General features: G+C 31.3%; 1 protein-coding gene across 2 annotated transcripts in view; it reads right to left on the reverse strand.

Annotated features, from left to right (window-relative positions):
* The window catches only part of LOC114339852 (zinc finger C2HC domain-containing protein 1C-like), a 252552-nt gene that overhangs the window by 143164 nt on the left and 86193 nt on the right, over positions 1-23195 (reverse strand). Inside the window, exon 1 of one of the 2 annotated variants that reach the window (XM_050659307.1) lies at positions 14164-14183. The exons of the other annotated variant lie outside the window; for it this stretch is intronic. The gene's annotated coding sequence lies outside the window, so the exon portion shown is untranslated. Of the gene's footprint in view, positions 1-14163; positions 14184-23195 lie in introns of those variants that run through there. 2 annotated transcript variants of the gene reach the window in all.

A 23195-nucleotide genomic window follows, 5' to 3' on the forward strand; every position in this document is an offset into this window, starting at 1 on the left:
GTTGATTATTTTTGAAATTATTTTAACTTCTAATCGTGTAGTAAGATTTTTCATCACGTGTTTAATTCTGTCCAATCAGATTATTATTATAGTGAGAATAATTTTTGGTATTTTGTTTCTGTTTAACTACAAGTTTCCTAACTTTCACAACTGTCGTATTTAAGAAAATGAAACATAATAAACTTTTAGTTCTACACCCAATGTCAAATTGTCACGAGGACAACACAAATCTGCAATTTTGAGCGCTCCAGTGTACTTAGGTAAGATTATTTCATGAATAAAACTGTATTTATAAATAATTTTAACTAATATTTTATTAATATCTTCATCTGAATATTTGCTAATTTGTGCTGTTCACTTTGACTAGTTGAAAAATAAATTGGGATAAATGTCACTGAATTACCTACTTGAATTTTGTATGTGTAAGTATTTAAAATTATCTGTCGAATATAACACGATATTAAGAATAAATAAGAAAATAATGATCCATTTTTTTTGTAAAATCTGTTTCCATTCGTTAATAGTCACTTGAGACCTCCGGGCTCTCGGGCCAGGCAACAAGTTTGCGAAAAATTATAGCATTGTTGTTAATTTTTTCTCACTCACTAGTGATATTAATGTTGATAATATTTATTTTCCACTAAACAGTAAATTGTATAAACAAAATCTTGGTTTAGGACTGCGCGCTTTATCTCTGTTATTGGTGAATATATATTATTTATGGGTGATTTCAAACAAACATTAATTTAAAATTAAATTTAAAACCCACAGTTTTTAATATGGCCTAATGGATCACAGTTACTAAATACCTACATTCCTGAATAAAATAAAAGGTAAAAGGCGAAATTAATATTTACAGCGGAAAAGGAATATAACAAAACATGATTTTTCCTGGACGTTTTTATTTTAACTTTCGGATGACCAAGCGGGGGAAATTGTGACCCCAGCGTATGTTTTACATTAATAAATTCAAAAGAAAAATTTAATAAAAAATTTTGGTCTTGGTAAAAGGTATATTATTTTAAAAAGCCCTATAGGGCTAAAAACATCGAACAAAACGTTTTCGCTCTAAAAAGAGCATCATCAGTGTTGCAAGAACATGGTGAGCCAACCAAAAAATACGAAGGTCAAAGCCTTTAAAAAATGGACTGAATGTCACATCAAAATGCTAACATAGCAAATTCCAAAGGATGGATATAATTCCTAAGGATACTGCCCTAGGATAACATATGACTCCCACACGTGGTAAGTGGGTCACAGGTAACAAATTAGGTCATTATGTTACAAGAGTTGCCTGTTGCCTGTTTGTTGCAAACAGGTATAACTTCACTTATATCCCTTTGCCTGTAAGGTGTTGGATATTATTTTTGATGATTCGTTTAGTCTCTTTACAAATCAAGCCCTTAAAAAAAGTATTCAACATAAGTGAAATAATAACACAAAATGTACCAAGTAATTTTTCATAAATAAAAACGTTTAATTTTTACGTAATTTTTCTTTTATTTTAGTCTAAGAATTTAAGAAACTCGTAAGGTACTGAAGTGGCAAAAAGAAATAAGTGCAAAATTTGAAACAGAGGGGTAAAAGTGCGAACAGTTTTTTCCAAATTTCAAATATTTTGAATGAAAATAAATCCTAACTTTACAAAAGCTTTTACAATTAGATAAATCAAAAGTTTAAAATTAATTCAAAATAAGTCCGTAAGTGATTAATTCGCTGTATAATTTACTATAACTACTACTAACTTTGACTTCGTTTTTCTCAATTAAACCATTTTATCACTTGTACCCTTTAGCATCTAATCCCCTCAATTGTGCAGGCCTCTCCGATGTCAAGCCATTGGCATAAGTTTTGCAGCCAAGAGGACTTTTTCGTTCGAAGGATTGTCTTCAATTAGATACTTCCTTCAATGATCAACTACAGAAAACCACGCATGTAATTTGTATGAAAGATACATTCGAACCCGTTTATTGGAATAGCCTTCGTGCCAATCAAAAGTATTCATATAACCGTGATATTCTAATAACCGATCATTGGTCGCTAGTAGAAATGTTTCGGGACCTCAAATTTTTATTCCTTAAACCGGAATATTTCTTTAAGGGGTATTCTAATAAGCAGGTTTGACTGTACTTATAACGGAAATGTGGAGTTCTAAGTGACTATCTAAGTGGTCTCAAAAATGTCTTGAAAGACAACGATATTATTCAAAGGATGCATGCCTATTACAATTAAGAATTAAAAATGAAAATATTTATGAATGAATAAATGATCCTGAAAATATAGTCTTAGATAAGCAGGAGATTTCTATTGAGAAAGAGTATGAACTAAAAATAATTGATATCAAATATTGTATATTCCATGTTTTAATCTAAGACAAGGGGGCAGCAATTTTGAAAGCTATTTTGGGACTGAAATTGTGAAGTCGAAATTTACGGCGGGTGTAATTTCCTCACCAAAATAATCTTTATACCTGCGTTTGGAAGGGTATGCCATAATCCCACAGGTATTTTCCTCACCAAAATCGAAGTGATTATTTCAGGTAGATTTTACAAAAAGGCATTCAAGGGAATTATTTATCTACCTGCTCTAAGATTACAGTAGGTACCTATAATAATTAATGAGTTAATCATTATGGTATTTTACTTTTAGTCACAATTGCAATTTTGGCATATTTAATATGCAATGGCATATTTAATAGAAAGTAATCGCGATAAACCTTTACTGCTATTTGAAAATTTTATTTTTTATTAAGTGAAAGTTTTAAAAAGTGAAGAAGTGTACTGGAGGTGTAATAAAACAATTTGTAGTGCGAAATTGTTTACTATTGGTGCAAATTTTACAATTTCTACAAGTAGCCGACAACATAATCATGAACCAGATCGTCAGAAGATAGATCGAAAAATTGTTTCTAACTCTTGCAAGCGTAAAGCTGAAGAGAATATCAGTGAAAAACCAGCAAAAATTATACGCCAAGAGCTTGCAACCAATTTACAGGAAACAATTACTACAACTGATGTCAGTTATATACGAAAAAATATATATAATTATCGACGGAAAATGATGCCTGGTCGACTTCCTTGCAATATTGATGAGGTTCAAGAGTTTGTGAAGAAGTGTGCTCCAGAAACAACCAAGGGAGAAAATTTTCTTTTTATAAACTGTGTCGAAAGTAAGGTAATTGTATTTAGTTGTGAATCAAATATAAGACTTTTACCCACAATGAATTTTGTATATATGGATGGCACATTTTCTTACTGTACCAAATATTATTTGCAATTATTTACTATTCATGGGCTAATTAATGGGCACTATATTCCTTTATTATACTGTTTACTGCCAAACAAAAAAACAGAAACTTACAAAAATCTGTTTTACTTATTAAAATCAGAAATTTTTAAAGCTTTTAAAATTGAGTTTAATCCTAATAAAATTTTGTAGATTTTGAAAAGGCTATACATAATGCAATTAGCCAAATATGGCCGAACGCTGACATACATGGTTGTAGATTTCACCTACACCAAGCTTGGTATAGAAAAATTCAGTCTCTTGGTTTAACATCAGAGTATACAAATGATTCTGAAGTAGGCAAGTGGCTCAAACTTACTTTTGGCCTTACATATATAAAACCAGAAGACGTATCAGATTGTTTTGTGTTTGATTTAATGTCATGCAAACCAGAAAATTATATTTTAGATAGATATGTTGATTATTTAGTTGAAACATATATAGACGAAAATGCCATATTCTCCCCATATTTATGGGCAGAGGCAAATTCTTCTGTTATTCGTACCACGAATGCTTGCGAATCTTTTCATTCGCATTTTAATTCATCTTTTTATAATACGCATCCATCCATATACATTTTCTTAGAAAGAAATAATGAATTTCAGGTAGATACGTATGTTAAAATTCAAAGTTTGCATATTGCAAAACCAATCAAAGATAAAAAAGTTAAACTAAAATTGAAAAATGTAGAAAATTTATTAATAAGATATCAGTCAAATCTAATGACTAGACTGGATTTTGTAAAGTGTGTCTCTTATTATAGTAAATATTAAACAATAATTTATAGGGGAGTCAATATACAAATAAAACTATTTTATTATTAATTTTACGAAAAAAAGTTATTTTTCATTAAAAGTTCTGCATGGTCTAAAACCTAAGATTCAACCATCAGATATTTTCTTAATAACAATTTTCGATATTTTCAAATACTAAGGTACTTTACCCTTGAGCGAAATTCATATTTTCAAATACAAAGGTATATTTGATATTTGATGCATTTTAGATTCTATATTCTATACGATGCAGAGCATTTTATGAAGAATAACTTTTTTTCGTAAAATTTATAATAAAGAAGTTTTCCATAGGTTCCAAGTTGCGTAGACATACTGTATAAGAGCGCAAAAAATTTTGTTTGAACATTTAATATTGTTTAAGCTTGTTATTAAATGTATTTTAGGTAAGTAAGTTGTACAGAAAAAATTTTGATGACTTTGTGTAAACATTTTTTTAACTGATAATTTTCGGGTTTTGTATTATATTTTTTACCTTTCTTAATTTTCTCAAAAAGAAGTTGTTTATTACATTTTTTAAGTAAAATAATTTAGTGCACTTTAAAGACTATATCTTAAGCTTTAAAAAACACCTATAAAATTGTAATATATCCGTTTAAACTTAAGTACGGAGCACACTAGTGAGCTCGCGAGTTCAAAAATCCCTTTTAATATCCCAAAAATAATAGTTTTCGATCCGAAAACTGTATACATACTGGTTCGCTTCAATGGTTAAGCAGGCTTTCACAGACAATGGTTGTACGCTCAAGTAATGAACTGTTTTCCTTGTTCACTAAGTAATCAGCAAATCTAACTAAAGTCTATAGCAAAACATTCACGTACGTCTAATGGATCTAGGAAAATCCAACTTTTTGAATTTTTCTACACCATGATTGTCCGAGATGAAATCTACATCATTTTATTTTCGCAGAGAGAAACACTTCACTTACGGCTGCATGGATCTCTTTTTCGAAATCGGAATACACAATCTTGGGTTTAAAAAGGTTTAATTTTTGACACAATTTAAGGCAATCACATATGAATTTGCTCACTTATTTGAAAGCAAAAGAATAACGGCACAAAGTGTCCATTATTGAGTCCATGAATTTTAAATAGTTAAGTAAAAAATTTTGTGCAGTATTTAAAAGTTGCATCAACCTAAATAATTGCTTCTAATTTACTTAAAAACGTTAAGTTGATTTTTTTTGAGTAAAACATCGTTTAGTAAGATATTTAATAAGTAAGTTGTTTAGTAAGATTTTAGAGTCCTATAGGTAAAATTGTATTAGTTAAACATTTTTAAACCATTTTTAATTATAATTCATGTACGTCTCACTTTCCGCCCACACCGTACCTTTGCCCATATTTTTTCTGTTTATTTCAACTTAAGATAGCTTTAATATTCTTCTTTCGTTTCCAATTTGTAAAATTTAGTTTGATCAATTAGTTAAGAAATTATAATAAATTAAAAAAAACCAATAGAATCCTTTATAAAAGGTATTTTGTAAGCACACATCATCAGTGCTTATCTAAAATGATTGGTCAACCAATCGAAAACTAGTTCTGTGATGTAGCCCTCTTTTAGGGATTTTTAAATATATACCTTTTATAAAGGATTTTATTCGTTTTTTGTATTATATGGTATACAGCCTACAGGAACGCTTTTTCCTTGTGGATTTTTATAATAAATTAATTCAAACGCGCGCAGCGTTGAACGCTTCTATAAAGTGCGCCAATGTTTGTGAGAAGGGTGACTTGAGCTTTCTAAATAAAAAAATTATAGAAGCTGTAGATTTAATATTAGACAAATCTTTGTATCCGGTTCTTTACGTAGAATTTTTAAGTCAGTTTTTTTCTAAAATTTATTATTTTCGTCGGCATTTAAAAAAACAATTAATTTCGCAGTTCATTTGTTTAATAAAAAGTGAAGCACCCACTTTTGGAGTACCTACTACTTTTTGATATGTTGTTTATTTAACATTTCTTAAAGAAATTATAAAAAGTTCTATCTTATTTGATTTTTTCCATAAACAAAAACTCCATTGACTCCTCTATTATACGTTTTGCCTATTATATTATAAACTATTATTATAATGTAAGGAAATTAACGACTTTATATTCGGATTTCGGATTCTTTCATAATAAATATTCTTAAATTACATCTACCTTTTTATTTTATTACCTGAGTGAGTTGGTGAGGAAAATACCTGCCGGATTAATATGAACCTTTAAATTTGGTGAGGAAAATACCTGTCGGATTAAATGTTTTTAATGGTTGGTGAGGAATTTACCTCCGCCCGAAATTTATAAGGAAGGGAGGTTTTATCACATAATCATAAGAATGTTCTAATGTTAAAACGGTGTTCCCGAGTTTTTGGGTTTTGAATATTGAGGAGTGGAGACGAAAACAATATAACTTGTTGAAAACTGAATAATAATTTAAATAGTAAAATAAATAAACAATAGTTGTCGATCGATTGGAACACCGAGACGATTAAATCAAGAGTAATAATTATTATTAACACAATTGGAGCTTTTTTTTGTCTTCAAGTCCACAAGCAGTCTAAATATATTTTGTTGTTAGGTGTTATAAAAGATGAACACCATCAGGTTGCTACGATGGTGGGTTTTAAATTTTACATGACGAGAAATAGCAGAAGTGGTGTATCTCTATGAATGTTCTAAATACCTGGTAGATGTTTATATTCTACTAACTTACACCACCACTGCAATGCACCCCTATCACACAAAAAAGTGTTGTATTTGGCTAACGAAGAAGCAATTAAATTATCTAGTCCGCCATTTATCCTTTTTAAAATCTAACAGTTAAAATTTTGTTAGGACCAAATACAAATAAAGAAAACTTAAACAAAAATGATATAGATTCACATAAAATGTATGTAAGTGTGATTATTGCGTTACTGATAATACTGAAAATTTTCTATTGTGAGATATACAAATTATACCTGTGTAATAGTTAACAGCTAACTTATTACCGATTAATACACCATAGGTGTTGTGTCATTTACACGTTAAAACCAATTTTCTCTGTGTGTATTATAACAAACCGTTACAGCTGATTATCTCGTCAGGTGGATCTCAAACCGGCTAGGTACATTAAAATTGCGAAAATAACAGTTATGAACACAGTATTTGCCCTTTTATTTGCAACATAATTTTACATTGTAATAAACAATGATAGCGGTATGACAAAAGTAGATAAATTATTTTTAGAACCTTTAATTAATCATATTTATCATTGTGTTGTAAACATCTTCCTCTTCTTTGGGTACCGTTTTCTTAGCGAAGGTTGGCGATGACTTCTACAAAGTCTTCTCTATTTTGGGCTTTTCTTATTAAAGTTTGAAATTCCAATCCTGTCCATTCTTTGATGTTACGCAGCCAGGTCATTTGTCGTCTACCCGGGCCACGTCTGCCTTCATTTTCCCTTCCATAATAAGATAGAGGAAGATAAAATATATATCTGTCGTGTCTATATATGTATCCATGATAAGATGTTTCTTGAGAATTCCTGTGAGTTCACGTTCTCTATTCATAAGCCTTAAGACATCTTCATTTCTAACGCGTTCAGTCCATGGAATTTTCAGCATAAGATAAAATACCCACATCCAAAAGCTCCCCAAACGTCGTAACGAGCTGACTTCTAACGTCCAAGCTTCTACGCCGTCTAATAGTACACTATATACAATAACATTTTATCATACGGTATGGACAGATCAATTTTGCGAATTGTTACGGGAAACAAAACTTGTCAAACATGTCAATTGTGAAACCAAATTGCAGTCTATGGAGTGGGGGCACACACATTCGCCTAGAAAACCAAGAAATTTCATGCAAACCCTGTATGTAAAAAAGATTATGGCAACTCTTTTTTGGGACAGTGGAGGATTTATTCTTGTCGACTTCCTGGAACTTCCTTCCAATAATTAACTTAACGAGATATTGTGAAACATTGGAAAAGTTACGAAGAGTGATACAAAACAAACGCAGAGGAAAGCTGATATCAAAAATTTTGTTTTTGTATGATAATGCCCGACCACACACGGCAAATCGTACTAGAGAAGTCCTTAAAAAAATTCAAGTAAGAAGTAAGAGGTGTTTCCTCATCCGCCGTATGGTCCGGATCTTGCACCTAGCGACTACCAGCTGTTTCGAACAATGAAGACCTGACATGCAACGCAGCGCTTTGAAAAAGATACGGAGCTACAGGACGGCGTGAACACCTAGTTGAAGTTCCAGGCGGCTGACTTTTGTGACGCTGGTATTTCCAAGCTAGTTCACCGCCAGGAAGTGCCTGAAGTTGTTGGGAGATTATGTAGAACAATAGCATTTCAGTGTCTCTTTCAAATGTGTATAATAAAATATTTTTTTCACCTACCTCTGCCGAAAGTATACTTTTCCTAACCTGGTTGTAGGGAGCACTTTTCCTCCCTAGGGAGGAAAAGTAAAAGTGACGTCATGGTATGTCATTGATGAAATAACTTATTGACGCCCTATACAATATTCTATTATCTATTGCGTAAGTACATTTTAACGTTTATTTATAGAGCACCCTGTATTTTGTAGAATGGTAAAAACAGTAAATTGTTATTTTGATTTAACGATGTTTATATTATCATTTGACTTATATTTGACAGTTGACAGTTATGCAGTACCTACTTGTTAGTTTTAGTGCTCTAATAAATTTTGTCAGTAAGTTACATAAATAAATTATTTAAAAATGAAAAAAATACTTGATATTTGAAGAAAGTGGAAAAATCACATGTATAACATGGCAGTAAAGTGTCTTTTCCGCCCTCGAATGATTACTGCCCTCCGCTAAGCGTCAGGCAGTAAACTTCATTCTTGGCAGGAAAAGTAGCACTTTCCTCCCGTGTTATACAATTGGCTATTTCTTGTACTATGTGCCTATTTTTTCTTCTATTTCAACACGTAACGTACCTACTTTGTGGATAGCCACGTATTATGACCAGTCTTGGATATTCGGAGAATTCATCAATAAATTCTGGGAAAATTAGGAGAAAATAAGGAAAAGTATTTTAGCAGCAATTTTATTGCTGCAGTCACATCTTATGATTGTATGTACCAAAAACACTCAAATAAAAATTCACCCTAATTGATACTGGCCCAAAGTACGCAAAATAATATCCTATTTTAGTGACGTCACAAAATAGAATTTCATAATGGGAGAATCGACGGTTGCTAGGCAACGTGACGTCACTAAAATAGTATTCTACTTTGCGTGCTCCCACTGCTGCGTAGATGTTTTCTTGATTTGCTTCGAACGAAAATTTTCCTCACAAAATCCGGTTTTCCCAACAAAATCTATTATTTTCAACAAAAATTTTAGGTGAGTAGTTATTTATCAATAAATAAATAACTTGGTGACATAAAAGCTTTTTTCACATAAATTATATTTCCAGAAGCCGGCGGAAATTTAAGGAATAGTTTAGCAACAATTAATTTGTTAATTAACAAATTACGGTCGCAATCATAACCATGATATGATACAACGGACTAACTACGAGTTTCTTATAAATGGACACTATACATAATATCTAATGTACTTTACAGAACTGAAATTGAACTATTTGAGCGGCCTCAGGAATATTTTAAATTTATAAACAATTGTTTGGCTTATAAACAAATAGAATATCTCGGCAACTATTAGATTCAAATAAATTATGAAAACGTTGTTGGAAAGGAGATACAATCGGTCAAAGTTGAGCGGCATTTGCGACGAAGTTACAAACAATAGGATGGTGGTTTGCCAAGCATAACCTTTTTATTTCGGTGCACTTTCTTCATAAAAAATTTTATATCTTTAAGAGACTCATGACATAATTTTAATAATAAAAGCGATCGGTATTACACGTGAAAAATACCATAAATACCAAAATACCAATCAAAAACTAGGTTGAAGAAAATAGAATCTCAAAGTTCAAAATCGATATACGTTCAAAAAATGTATTTTCTCAGCTTCCTATGGAGGAATTTTCTTCATTTTCATTTCCAAGTAACTCGAGTAGAGCCACCTAAATAATAATGCACTATTAGACACACCAAGGATGCTTTAGTTTTGTAATAAATTAACTTATTTATTACACACACCGGCAAAATTAGCCGAACACGTTAAAAATGGGACATGTTTGATGTCTCGTATTTCATAGACCAGTGGTCCGATTTGAGTGATCCTTTTAGTATGTTATAGCCTTATTATTTAAGAATACCGGTGTAATAATATTGTTGCTAGACAGGTAAATGTCATTTTATACCGGGTGTAACAAGCATACTGTGTTTTTTTCTTAAAGTTCGGAACACCCTGTGGAATATACCAGCATATATAAAATATTAAAATTAAAACTCGATTGTAGAATTATGCTTTCTTAACATTTTCTTTCTTGATTCATTTGCATATGTTGGAAAATAAAAAATTTATGTGCTTTAAGAACTAACCATGTTTTTTATCAATAAATCCTCATAGTAGGGGAGAAAAGTATTCTAAATTTGCAATTACCCGAGCGTTCTTGAGACCTGCAGTGGATTGTGAAGAGTGGGTGCTACAACCAAAAAAAGTTAAGTTAAGTTTTTTATAAAGTGTGGGACTCTCCATTTTTCAATTTAATTTTCCATTTCCACCAATCGTTTTTTCCGATTTTAGCGCCATTTATCCATAATAGGAAAAAATATTGCGAATAAAAGTTGCTTATTTTTACGTCAAGGATCCAAATCTGCAATAAAAATTGGGGGCTCCTATTTAATATTTTAACGTAACCCCCCACTCCACCTCCGTGCGGGGTCGTGTTTGGTGCCATTCGGTAGATTTTTGAAAAATATTGAATAGGTGTATTTTGCAGTTTTACGATCTGATGTTCATTTCGCAAATTATCGCAGGGTTCGTATTTATAATTTTTAATTTACCCCCCACCCCTCTCCGTGTGGTGTCATGAGCCCCCACGGAGGTGGGGTGGGGGACTTAATTTAAAATCTTAAATAGGAGCCCCCAATTTTTATTGCAGATTTGGATTCTTTACGTAAAAATAAGCAACTTTTATTCGACTTTTATTCGAATTATGGATAGATAGCGCTATAATCGGAGAAAAATGATTGTTTCAAATGGAAAATTAAATTAAAAAATGAAAAGTCCCCCACTTTATGGAAAACTTAACTTAACCTCTTTCGGATTTTAGCACATGCTCTTCATAGCGCTCGAGTAACTGCAAATTTAGTATACTTTCCTCCCCTACTATGAGGATTTATTGATGAAAAACATGGAGAGATGTTAACGCACATAACTTTTTTATTATCTCACATAAGTAAATGAATCGAAAAGGAAAATGTTAAGCAAGCCTAAGTCTATAATCGAGCATTAATTCTAATACTTTTCATATGCTAGAATATTCCACAGGGTATTCCAAACTTTAAGAAAAAAACACAGTATGATTGGTACACTCGGTATAAAATGGTATTTACCTGTCTAGCAACAATATTATTACAACTATTACAATTATTATTCTTAAATAATAAGGCTATAACATACTAAAAAAATCACTCAAATCGGACTACTGGTTTATGAAATACGAGACATCAAACATATCCCATTTTTAACGTGTTCGGCTAATTTTGCCGGTGTGTGTATAACAAAATTTTCTAATATGTTTAAACCAATATTGTTTAAATAATTAGACAGCTTTCAAATGAGAATATTATTTGTGTTTTGAACGTTACACGTGTGATAAATTAAAAAAAAAGGAACTGGATAAAATATATAGATTTTTTTTTTGTTATAAATAATTTAAGTTATCATAACAAAACTAAAGCATCGTTAGTTTTGATCACAAAATTAAGCAAATTGCTCATCAGAAGCAGAGAAAATACATATTTTTAACGTATACCGATTTTGAACTTTGAAATTATATTTTCTTCAATCTAGTTTTTGATTGCGATTTTGGTATTTTTGGTATTTTTCACGCGTAATAGCGATTTTTTTATCAATATAATATATGACATGAGTCCCTTGAAGATATTAAAATTTGTATGTAGATAGAGAACCGAAATAAAAAGGTAATGGTTCAAAAATTACCATCCTGTTGTTTATAACTTCGTCGCAAATACCGGCCAAATTTGATCCATTGTATCTCAGGAACACTCATCGCAATTAATTTTTTTTAAATAAGCGTCCCGTCACGTCCTGTTCAATACCGTTTTCTTAATTTACTTTAATTTAATAGTTGGCGAGGTATTATATTTGTTTACGAGCCAGACAAATGTTCATAAATTTAAAGCATTCTTGAGGCCGCCGAAATAGTCCGATTTTAATTCTGTAAAGTAAGTTAGATAGGTATAATGCCTTTTTATACGAAAATCATAGTTATTCTAATGTATCATAATTATTGTGGTTTTTATTGCGATCGTAAATTGTTAATTAACAAATTAATTGTTGCTAAACTATTTGTTTAATTTATACCGGCTTCTTAGTCCAGAAAGCCACTGCGCATCTGCTAGGAAAAATATTCTAATTCGGATTTTTTGCACAATCTTACTCAAAAAGGACTCCTTTTAACAAATTTGCATGTTGCCAGGACCAAAAGCTGGTCAAAAATTTTTTAAACGTTTTCTTTTGTTTTTTCCTAAAATTATTTTTGTTGCATGGAAAATAGTTTTTTTAGGGTTTTTGGGTCATTCCAAACAGAAAAGGTCTTTGGTAACTTTTCTCTAAAAATGATAGTTTTTGACATAATATAAGCGATTAAAAATTGAAAAATTGCGAAATCGGCCATTTTTAACCCTCAAAAACTATGTGAAAAACTTAAAATTTGAATGTTGCCAAGGTAGGTAGATATTCTTTAAACATCGGTTCATGAAATCCCGAAGATTTTTTTGCAATACAGTATTCAAACTCCTTTGTTTTTTAATTGATAATCAAGCGTGCGCGACACTATTTTCCACCGACAGTATGGTGCAAATAAAAGGAATAAATTCGTTATTTCGTAAACCGGCGAATTTAAGGAAAAATCCCGAAACAGGTCGATTTGTATTTTTAAGTTATGATATTATGGCATATATGGTATACTAGTGACGTCATCCATCTGGGCGTGATGACGTAATCGATGATTTTTTTAAATGAGAATAGTAGTCGTGTGCTAGCTCATTTGAAAGGTTCTTCAATTCTCTATTCAGTAATATAAACATTTATATAATTATTTATACGGGGTGTCGTTCTACTTCTTTTTTTGTCAAATAATTTAATTTAATAAAAATTCTTTGGGTACCCTGTATAAATAATTATGTGAATGTTTATATTACTGAATAGAGAATTCAAGAACCTTTCAAATGAGGTACCACACGATCCCTATTCTCATTTAAAAAAATAATCGATTACGTCATCACGCCCAGATGGATGACGTCACTAGTATACCATACATGGCACAATATAATAACTTAAAAATACAAATCGACGTGTTTCGGGATTTTTTCTTAAATGCGCCGGTTTACGAAATAACGAATTTATTCCTTTCATTTGCACCATACTGTCGGTGGAAAATAGTGTCGCGCACGCTTGATTATCAATTAAAAAACAAAGGAGTTTTGAATATTGTATTGCAAAAAACTTTTCGGGATTTCATGAATCGATGTTTAAAGAATATCTACCTACCTTGGCAACATTCAAATTTTAAGTTTTTCACATAGTTTTTGAGGGTTAAAAATGGCCGATTTCGCAATTTTTCAATTTTTAATCGCTTATATGTCAAAAACTATAATTTTTAGAGAAAAGTCACTAAAGACCTTTTCTGTTTGGAATGATCCAAAAAACATAAAAAAACTTTGTTCGATGCAAAAAAAATAATTTTAGGAAAAAAACAAAAAAAAAAACGTTTAAAAAATTTTTGACCACCTTTTGGTCCTGGCAACATGCAAATTTGTTAAAAGGAGTCCTTTTTGAGTAAGATTGTGCAAAAAATCCGAATTAGAATATTTTTCCTAGCGGATGCGCAGTGGCTTTCTGGACTATCTTGAAATATAATATAAACAAAAAAGCTTTATATCGCTACTTAAGATATTTAATTATTAAAAAATAATTACTTACCTTCCTAAAGTTTTAGTTAAAAATAAAAGATTTTGTTGGGAAAACCCGGAATTTCCGAGGGAAATTTTCGTCGAAGCAAATGAGGAAAAGATATCTGTACGCAGAAATTAGTTAGGGTGAATTTTTATTTGAGTGTTTTTGGTGTAAAGTTAAAATATTACATATTTATAAGAGTTACAGAGCAATAATTGAAAAAAACACGATTTCTCATTAGTGTTAATTTGTTTATAAAAAAAGTAGTACACTATCTGCGGACTTTGCATACAGTTGAATCCGGGAATATTTACCCGTGCGTCATCATTTAAAGCATACGAAACAAGTCGGTGATAAGTCGGAAATTGAAATTTACTAAACGCAACAGCAAGTCACTTGCTGTTGCGTTTAGTAAATTTCAATTTCCGACTTATCATCGACTTATTTCGTATGCATTAAATGATGACGCACGGGTAAATATTCCCGTAAAAACGAAATACAGGACAACATATCTAAAACTTATCAAATCAGCTAAAAAAGCCTATTATCAAAATCGTCTGGGAAGCTCTAAAAGTGTTGCAAAATAAACCTGGTCTATAATAAACGATCTTCGAAATAAAACTCACACAGCTCAATCATTTTCCCTTCCAAATCCTGAAAGTCTAAACGATTACTTCGTTAATGTGAGTAAAAATATAACATCAACTATTTTGCCGAACAAGATTTCATTTCCTATCTCCCTAATTCAAGAAAGGTCTCGAATTTATTCTTTTTAAAATCAGTCGATAACTCTGAACTGACCCAAACAATCAATAGTATTAAAAGCAAATCATCCAGTAGTACTGATGGACTATCTATAAAATTTTTCTCTAATTTCACAGAAAATGTGTTGGAAATCCTCGTCTTACTAATTAATGATTCCTTTGAAAAAGGTAAATTTTCAGAGTGCCTAAAGACAGGCATTATTATTCCTCTTCATAAGGGTGGTGAAAAATCTAATGCCTGCAACTATAGACCTATTGCCTTACTACCGGCACTCTTCAAAATTATTGAGAGACTCATTAAAACTCGACTTATGTCCTTTTAGTATAGTATAGTTGATCCAAAAGATGGCATAACCCAGACATCCACAGTGAAAGTTATCCTTCAACACCAAATTGTTCTATATGGTCCACACAATGTCCAGAAAAAAGTAACACCATTTTGAGCGTCAGGTTTGGGGGTGAGGGGGAGAAATCGGTAAACTCGTAGTTTTTTAAGTTTTTTGCCAATATTTCTAAAACTATGCGGTTTAGCATGAACAACCCTCTATAAAAAATTCTTCTACATTAAATTTGAAATAAAAAAAGTCCTATGCATAATCTTTCTAAAATGAATGGTTCCAAAGTTACGGAGGTAGTATAGTACAACTGGTCCATAAAAAGGCCTAACCCAAACATCCAAAGTAAAAGTTTTCCTCCAACACCAAAATGTTCTATATGGTCCACATATTGTTCAGTAAAAAGTTACACCATTTTGAGCGTCCGGTTTGGGAGGGAGATGGGAGAGAAGCCGGTAAATTAGTAGTTTTTTTTACGTTTTTCGTCAATATGTCTAAAACTATGCTTTAGCGTAAACAATGTTATATACAAAAATGTTCGACATGAAATTTAAAACAAAAAATGTTCTATAGATAATTGTTATAAAATCAACGGTTCCAGAGTTACGGAGGGTGAAAAGTGGAGGTTTTCATACTTTTTATATTTTTTGGGCAATATTTATGATATAACTATACCAAAAACCCAGACATCCAAAGTGAAAGTTATCCTCCAGCACCAAATTTTTCTATATGGTCCACGTAATGTTCAGAAAAAAGTCCACCATTTTGAGCGTCGGGTTTGGGGGGGGGGGGAGAAATTAGTAAATATAAAAGTATCGAAAACCTCCACTTTTCACCCGTTGATTTTATAACAATTATGTATAGAACCTTTTTTGTTTTAAATTTTATGTAGAACATTTTTCTATAGAACATTCCTTACGCTAAAGCATAGTTTTAGAAATATTGACGAAAACCTTAACAAAACTACTAATTTACCGATTTTCCCCCATCTCCCCCCCAAACCGGACGCTCAAAATGGTGTAACTTTTTACTGAACAATATGTGGACCATATAGAACAATTTGGTGTTGAAGGAAAACTTTTACTTTGGATGTCTGGGTTAGGCCTTTTTTTGGACCAATTATACTATACTACCTCCGTAACTTTGGAACCGTTCATTTTAGAAGGGTTATGCATAGGGCCTTTTTTATTTCAAATTTAATGTGGAACAATTTTGTGTAGAGGTTTGTTCATGCTAAACTGCTTAGTTTTAGAAATATTGAGGAAAAACGTAAAAATCTACAAATTTGCAGATTTCTCCCCCCTCTCCCCCCCAAACGCGGCGCTCAAAATGGTGTGACTTTTTTCTGAACATTATGTGGACCATATAGAACAATTTGGTGTTGGAGAATAACTTTCACTTTGGATGTCTGGGTTTGGGTCTAACTATACCATACTATTTATCGTTGATAACAACATTTGATCTCAAAATCAGTTCGACTTTTTAACTAATAAATGTACCACTGTTGCCATGTTTTCTCTACTACATGAGGTTTATCAAGCACTAAACAATAATCTTCATACTGCCACTGTTTTCTGTGACTATGTCAAAGCTTTTGATTGTGTAAATCACGACATCTTGAATACAAAACTAAATTTCTATGGAATTAGAGGTATTTCTTTGAATTGGTTCCAATCCTACTTGAATAATAGGAAACAACTAGTTAGAGCAAATGATACTGACTCTAGTCTCAAAAACATTGTATGTGGAGTACCGCAAGGTTCAGTATTCGGTCCTCTTCTGTTCTTTATCTTTATAAATAACATCACTAATTTAAAAATCGATGGGAAAATTTTTCTTTTTGCTGATGATACCAGTATCACTTGGAGCAACTCAACTATTGCATCTCTTCATGAAACTATAACTTCGGATCTACTGACGATAAAGACCTGGTTTGACTCTAATTTACTCCCTTTCAATATAGATAAAACAGTGGCACTATCCTATAAAGCAGCTCTTCAACCTTTGCTCCTTAATAACAGCCAGATCAGTACCGTTGATTCTGTAAAATTTCTTGGTATTTTTTTTTAGACAGCAACCTCAAATGGTCCCTTCGACCCTTCATATCGATTTGTTAAGTAAGAAACTCGCCTCAGCTTGCTATGCAATAAGATCTGTCACAAGGGAACTCAATTTAGCATCTTCTAAAATAACATATTTTTCGTTGTTCGAGTCTCATCTTCGATATGGTCTTCCTTTTTGGGGTTCTAGTACAGCTGCTCAATTTGATGATATTTTTAAATTGCAAAAAAGAGCAATAAGATACCTGTTTGGCCTCAGAAGATCTACACATTGCAGAAGTTACTTTCTGAAATCACGGAATTTTAACACTTCCATCTTTATATATTCTAGAAACGGTTTGTTTAATTCGTAAACACCTTCATGGCCCAATCATATTTACTCCACCAGAAATTCAATCTTTAATATTTATTTACCGATCCCATCCACTGAGTTAGTAAAGAAATCTATATTATATTCCGCAAAAAACTTTACAACCATCTCCATTTACAACTTAAATCTGCAACATTTTTGCCAAAGTTCCGTAAAATGACAAAAGTCTATCTATCTAAAAGACCATATTATTCAATAGAAGAATTTCTTAATGAATAAATAAGAAAATTGGGTTTCATACGCAATAGATTAAACTGTCAATTCCTAATGTTGTATTTTATTTGTTGTAAGTATGTTCAATTTGTAATTTATATAAATTTTGCAATTTATTGTTTTGTCTTTGGTTTTATATCATATTTACTGTATATTGACGATTTATCTAATTTTAGTAAATTGTAGTTGTTATTTGTTATTAGTTGTTGTATTATTTTTCTTTTGACTGTATGTAAGCTTTGTCCATAAAATTGTAAAAAATTTTTAGTGACAATAAAGCATATTTACTATTCTATTCTATTTTATTCCCGGACTCAACTGTATGGTTCAAGTGGGTTCAGACACTCCAGAAGCCGCTAACGATAAAATGTTTTAACATCGCATTAATCATTGTAAATTAGTCGACGGATATTAGTACAGTGAAAATAATAAGACGAGAACTGGACGATAATGATTATAAAGAATAAATTTTAAAGTTTTTTCTACCTTAATGACAAAAAAAAAGCTCATTAGCAGAAACCAATTCAAAATTATTTTGCACATCATTATGTGAAACATTATTTGGTTGAAAAATCTCATTTTTTGGCACAAAAATATATTAATTTGTCTGGGCAAAATTACAGTTCTGTTTATCTTGTTACTATCAACATTCACACAGTGTTGCCATACTTAATTTTGTTATTTTGGGTGTAAATTTTTTCCACGGACCTCCGAGGGTACAATACCTATATTATTAATATATATGTTACAGTTCAAGTTGATTATCCAGTTGGAGTTGACTTTTCCTAGTTCGAGTCGTCTCAAACGGCTGGTTTTAGCAAAAGTTGATTATAAATATAAAATGAAGATTTTTATTCAACATTTACTAGTAAAAGTAGACTCCAACTAGTTAAAGTATAGTTAAAGTATACTCTTCCCAATGCCATTTAGTAAAAGTTGATTCACACAAACAACCGATTCTATTGTGCGTCCCACCTTGACTTTACAGTACAGGTTCTTATGACCAACAGTGATGCCAAATTTGATCAGAAACAGGTTTTAAGCAAATATACTTTTTTCTATAGGATAACTATTAATAACTTAGGAATTAATATTATTGACATTTTGTGTCTGTCAGGGGTTCTAAAACATTTTTTTTTTCGAAAAATACCTTTATCTGAACAAAATAAAAATAATTTTGTATAAAACATTTAAACTTGACTGACAATATATTTGATATTTTTCTTGACATTACTTCAGAACTATCTATACTGTCAATACATAAATTAACAACCATAGAACAATATCCGATTTTAATGTTGAATATTCTAACATTCTTAACCAAAAAAAGTTATTACGCATATCGATTATAAAATTGATGATTACTTTTCGAAAATGACTATCACTCACAAAAAAAAACAATGAAAAATATTGTTTTACTTGACTGTAACGGGTTAGTTTTAATTTAACATTTTTAGGGACCTACATTTTTAGGACCTTGGTAATGTCCGATTGAAAATTATTTTGAAGAAAATCGGCATCGCCGCGCTAAAAACTCCCGTAAGGATTGTATTGCCGTATGTTCGTGTACTGTAAAGTCAAGGTGGGACAGACAATAGAAATTAAATGTTACTGTATATTATGTTCAAATCGTGATATTTATAATCCAGGTTGTATCGTCGCCCACGTTAGGTAAATTATTCCAGTTCAATTTTTTTGCACAAACTTACTCAAAAAGAGATCCTCATAACGAATCCACAGGGTGTCAGATGATACCGTAATCGAAAAATTGTTTAAATATTTTTTTTAAATAAATTCACAAAAAAAATTCACTTCAGACATTTTTTTTACATCATTAATGTGGGTTATTCGGAGCAAAAGAGGTCTTTTGTGATTTTTCTGTAAAATTTATTGTTCTCGAGTTATACCCGATTAAAAATTTGAAAAATGCGAAAATGACCATGTTCAAGGCTTAATAATTCAGTTAAAAATTATTATTATGAAAGTAAGAAAGTCACCAAATCAAATTTTAACGACCCTCCTACAAGGTACTGAAGAAATATTTGTCATTATTGTATTACTAAGCTGTTATTTTTAATTATTAACAATGAGCGCTAGGAGGGTATTGAGGCGGCTGTCAATGTGAGTGCGACTGAGATACGCACCATCGGACGGTCGCAATGGAGGATCTTACTCGCACTCACATTGACGGCCGCCTCAATACGCTTTTAGCGCTCATTGTTGATAATTAAAAATAACAGCTTAATAATAAAATAATGACAAAAATTACTTCAGGATCTTGTAGAGGGTGCTTTAAACCTTGATTAGGAGACTTTCTGACTTTCATAATAATAGTTTTTAATCGAGTTATTAAGCCTTAAAAATTGTCATTTCGCATTTTTCAAATTTTAAATCGCGTATAACTCGAAAACTATCAATTTTAGAGAAAAATCACAAGATACCTTTTTTGCTCCGAATGACCAAAATAATCTAAAAAAATTTGTCTGGAGTGAAATACTTAGTTATTTATAAAACAGTTCGTGAAGTATGCTTTTTGCGCACGCACGCGATGTTTAGAGCACGAGCGGGCCGAGTGCTGTACAGCGCCTAAGTGCGCAAAAAGTACTTCACGCACAGTTTCATACAATATTTTATCTACCAAAAAACAAATAAAAAACTGCAACTCTTCGTCACTGGAATATATTCCTATTTTACAATTTTTTTAGGTACTTTGACATTTAAAAATTCAAACCTCTGTCAAACCACAAAACTGTCAAAACTTTTTTTGTAATTTATTGCTCACATGTCGTCACCGTGACAAGGCGAAAGGTAAGGATATTTGATTATATGAAAGTGTGCTAAAAAACAGTGCGAAAAAGTAAATCCCATTTAAAATACATTATTACTTCAGGCACACTTTAAATCCTTCATGTACTGCTATCTATATTTACAATTTTCACACAATAAAAACTCATACATAATATGAGGTAGAGTAGATAAGAATTATTTTTGTGAATTTGGTTAACAAAAATTGGTTAAACAAATTTTTCGACCGCGGTACCGCCTGACACTGTGTATTTGTTATAAGGATGTATTTGTTTGAGTAAGTTTGTGCAAAAAAATCGAATCAGAATAATTTACCTAACGGGGCGACGTTATAGCCTGGACTAATAAGTAGTTGAAACGGTCAAAACAAAGAGACGCACACTCATCAAAAATGCACGTGAGATTATACTCGTATAAATTGTATAATCTACTTTTACTAACAAGAGTTAGGAAGAGTCAACTTCAACCAGTAAAAGTTGAAGTAAATTTGTCAAATAAACTTTTACTGCTCGTTTCAATTGGAGTTGACTCGAACTAGTTAAAGTCAACTCTAACTGAGAATCAACTTGAACTGTAACATATACAATCATAAGATTAGATTTTAGCACTGAATTGTTGGTAAATAACTTTTTCCCAAATAAAACATAATAAGTAATAATAGTAACATTATAATAGAAACGTCTAAGTTTCGTTGAAAAAAAAAATATCTTACCCACTTATCTGATTAGTTGATTATATAGGCCTCCAATTTATACTATCATTATTAGCAAGGATAGTAGTGGGTTGGCTCCCAGCCCAACTAATATGATTAAAAACTAGTCTAACAGTAAACTAAAATCAATTATAAAATAGATTGCTACTTTTTCCAATTTTGTTAATAGTTTAATGAACTGCTAGTGTAGGCGTTTTTATGAGCACCATAAATATTATATTAATTGGTTAATTTGTCACCACTTTTTTAAATGCAGGTACATGGTGGGGCATTATTGCGAGGAATTCCAATTGCTAGTTTGCCGTAAGAGATACGAAAAAAAGTTACGTAGTTTAAAGTTAAGGCACAGAGAGGACCATAATTTAAAAATATTTTCAAATATACAGGGCCACCCATATTCACCGGGTGACACAAACTTGTTTTTTAATAGAACACCCTATATATTTTTAATTTGTTGGATTGATCTCGATTCCTTCTTTCTTAAAATATAAAGTTTTGTAATATTATACGAGGTAATTTGAAAGATAATTACGTTTTTTTTTATCAATTTCGTAACAATATTACACCCTGTAGAATTGTAGTTATTTCACATCAACATTTCTATTTATATTCAAACGATTTTTAATAGTCTTCTATTGTTAAAAACGATTTTTATAGCGAAATGTTTCATTTTAGTATACAGAATTGGTCGAAACTCGGAATGAGTATTTTCTGAGTTTTCTTAAATAGAACACCCTGTATTTCAAGTTTGTAATAAAATGATATTTTGTGGTACTTTTTTATTTTTTAAGCATTTCCTATACCTAACCGCTTTAATTTGTGAGTTATTCGTGATGCTTTAAGACAAACATTAATTGCAACCAAAACTAAATGAAATTTTACTAGGATGGGCGTGAAAATATTCAATAAAAATAATTTTTTGAAAAAAATACATATTAATCTAGGCTGATCCTTAATTTAATAATATTGTATGTGATATGTAAAATATTGCTGCGTAAAATATTAATAAAACCATAAAATATTCTACCTAGTTGGCTATGAGACTTTTGCTTAGAAAACATTTGATATTATACTATATTTATAGCTTCAATATAAACATTTTTTATGAGGATCTGATTAATTAGGTTTTTGTGCTAGGAGACTACAACAAAAATGTGATTTACCATTTTATTTGGGAATAAATCGGTCGCTAAATCAACCCATTTTCCCCATAAAAAAATAGGTTTTACATTTATTTAAAATTTAAATACTTCTACGTAATTTATATATACATATACATACACATAATATATACGTACAAAATTAATTTTACTGGCTAATTGGTCTTTACCAAAGCCATCAAATTAAATAAAAAAAATATAAAAAAGATCAAGGCAGGTTTTGTTTATATTTGATTCAGAGTTGGACCACCATCTCCATATAGCTATTTCAGCATCCTTATGTCTCATCGGTGAAGCTCAGAAGTCTCAACTCTGAAGGAAATACAAACAATTCTGCCAATTTAAGGCAAACCATCGCAATGCAATGAACCCACCTCTGAGACGCAATTCAGCGACATCTCTCGTATTACGAGGAAAACAACGAAAAGCCCCAGATGCAAAGTTTACTACCTTTTAAACAATTAGAATAATTGAAATAAAAATACAATAAACAATATTTTAAATCTAAGACTTTTCGTTAAGAAACTGTTTTTTTCGTTAAAAAAAAATTATTTTGACGAAGCGATAACGGTCGCGGTGACGGTCGCGATGACGGGTCTAGGACGTTTCATCGCCGCCGTTTCGATGCCGCCAGTTCGAT

The sequence above is a fragment of the Diabrotica virgifera genome, chromosome 8 (assembly GCF_917563875.1).
Source record: "Diabrotica virgifera virgifera chromosome 8, PGI_DIABVI_V3a".
NCBI lineage: Eukaryota > Metazoa > Arthropoda > Insecta > Coleoptera > Chrysomelidae > Diabrotica > Diabrotica virgifera.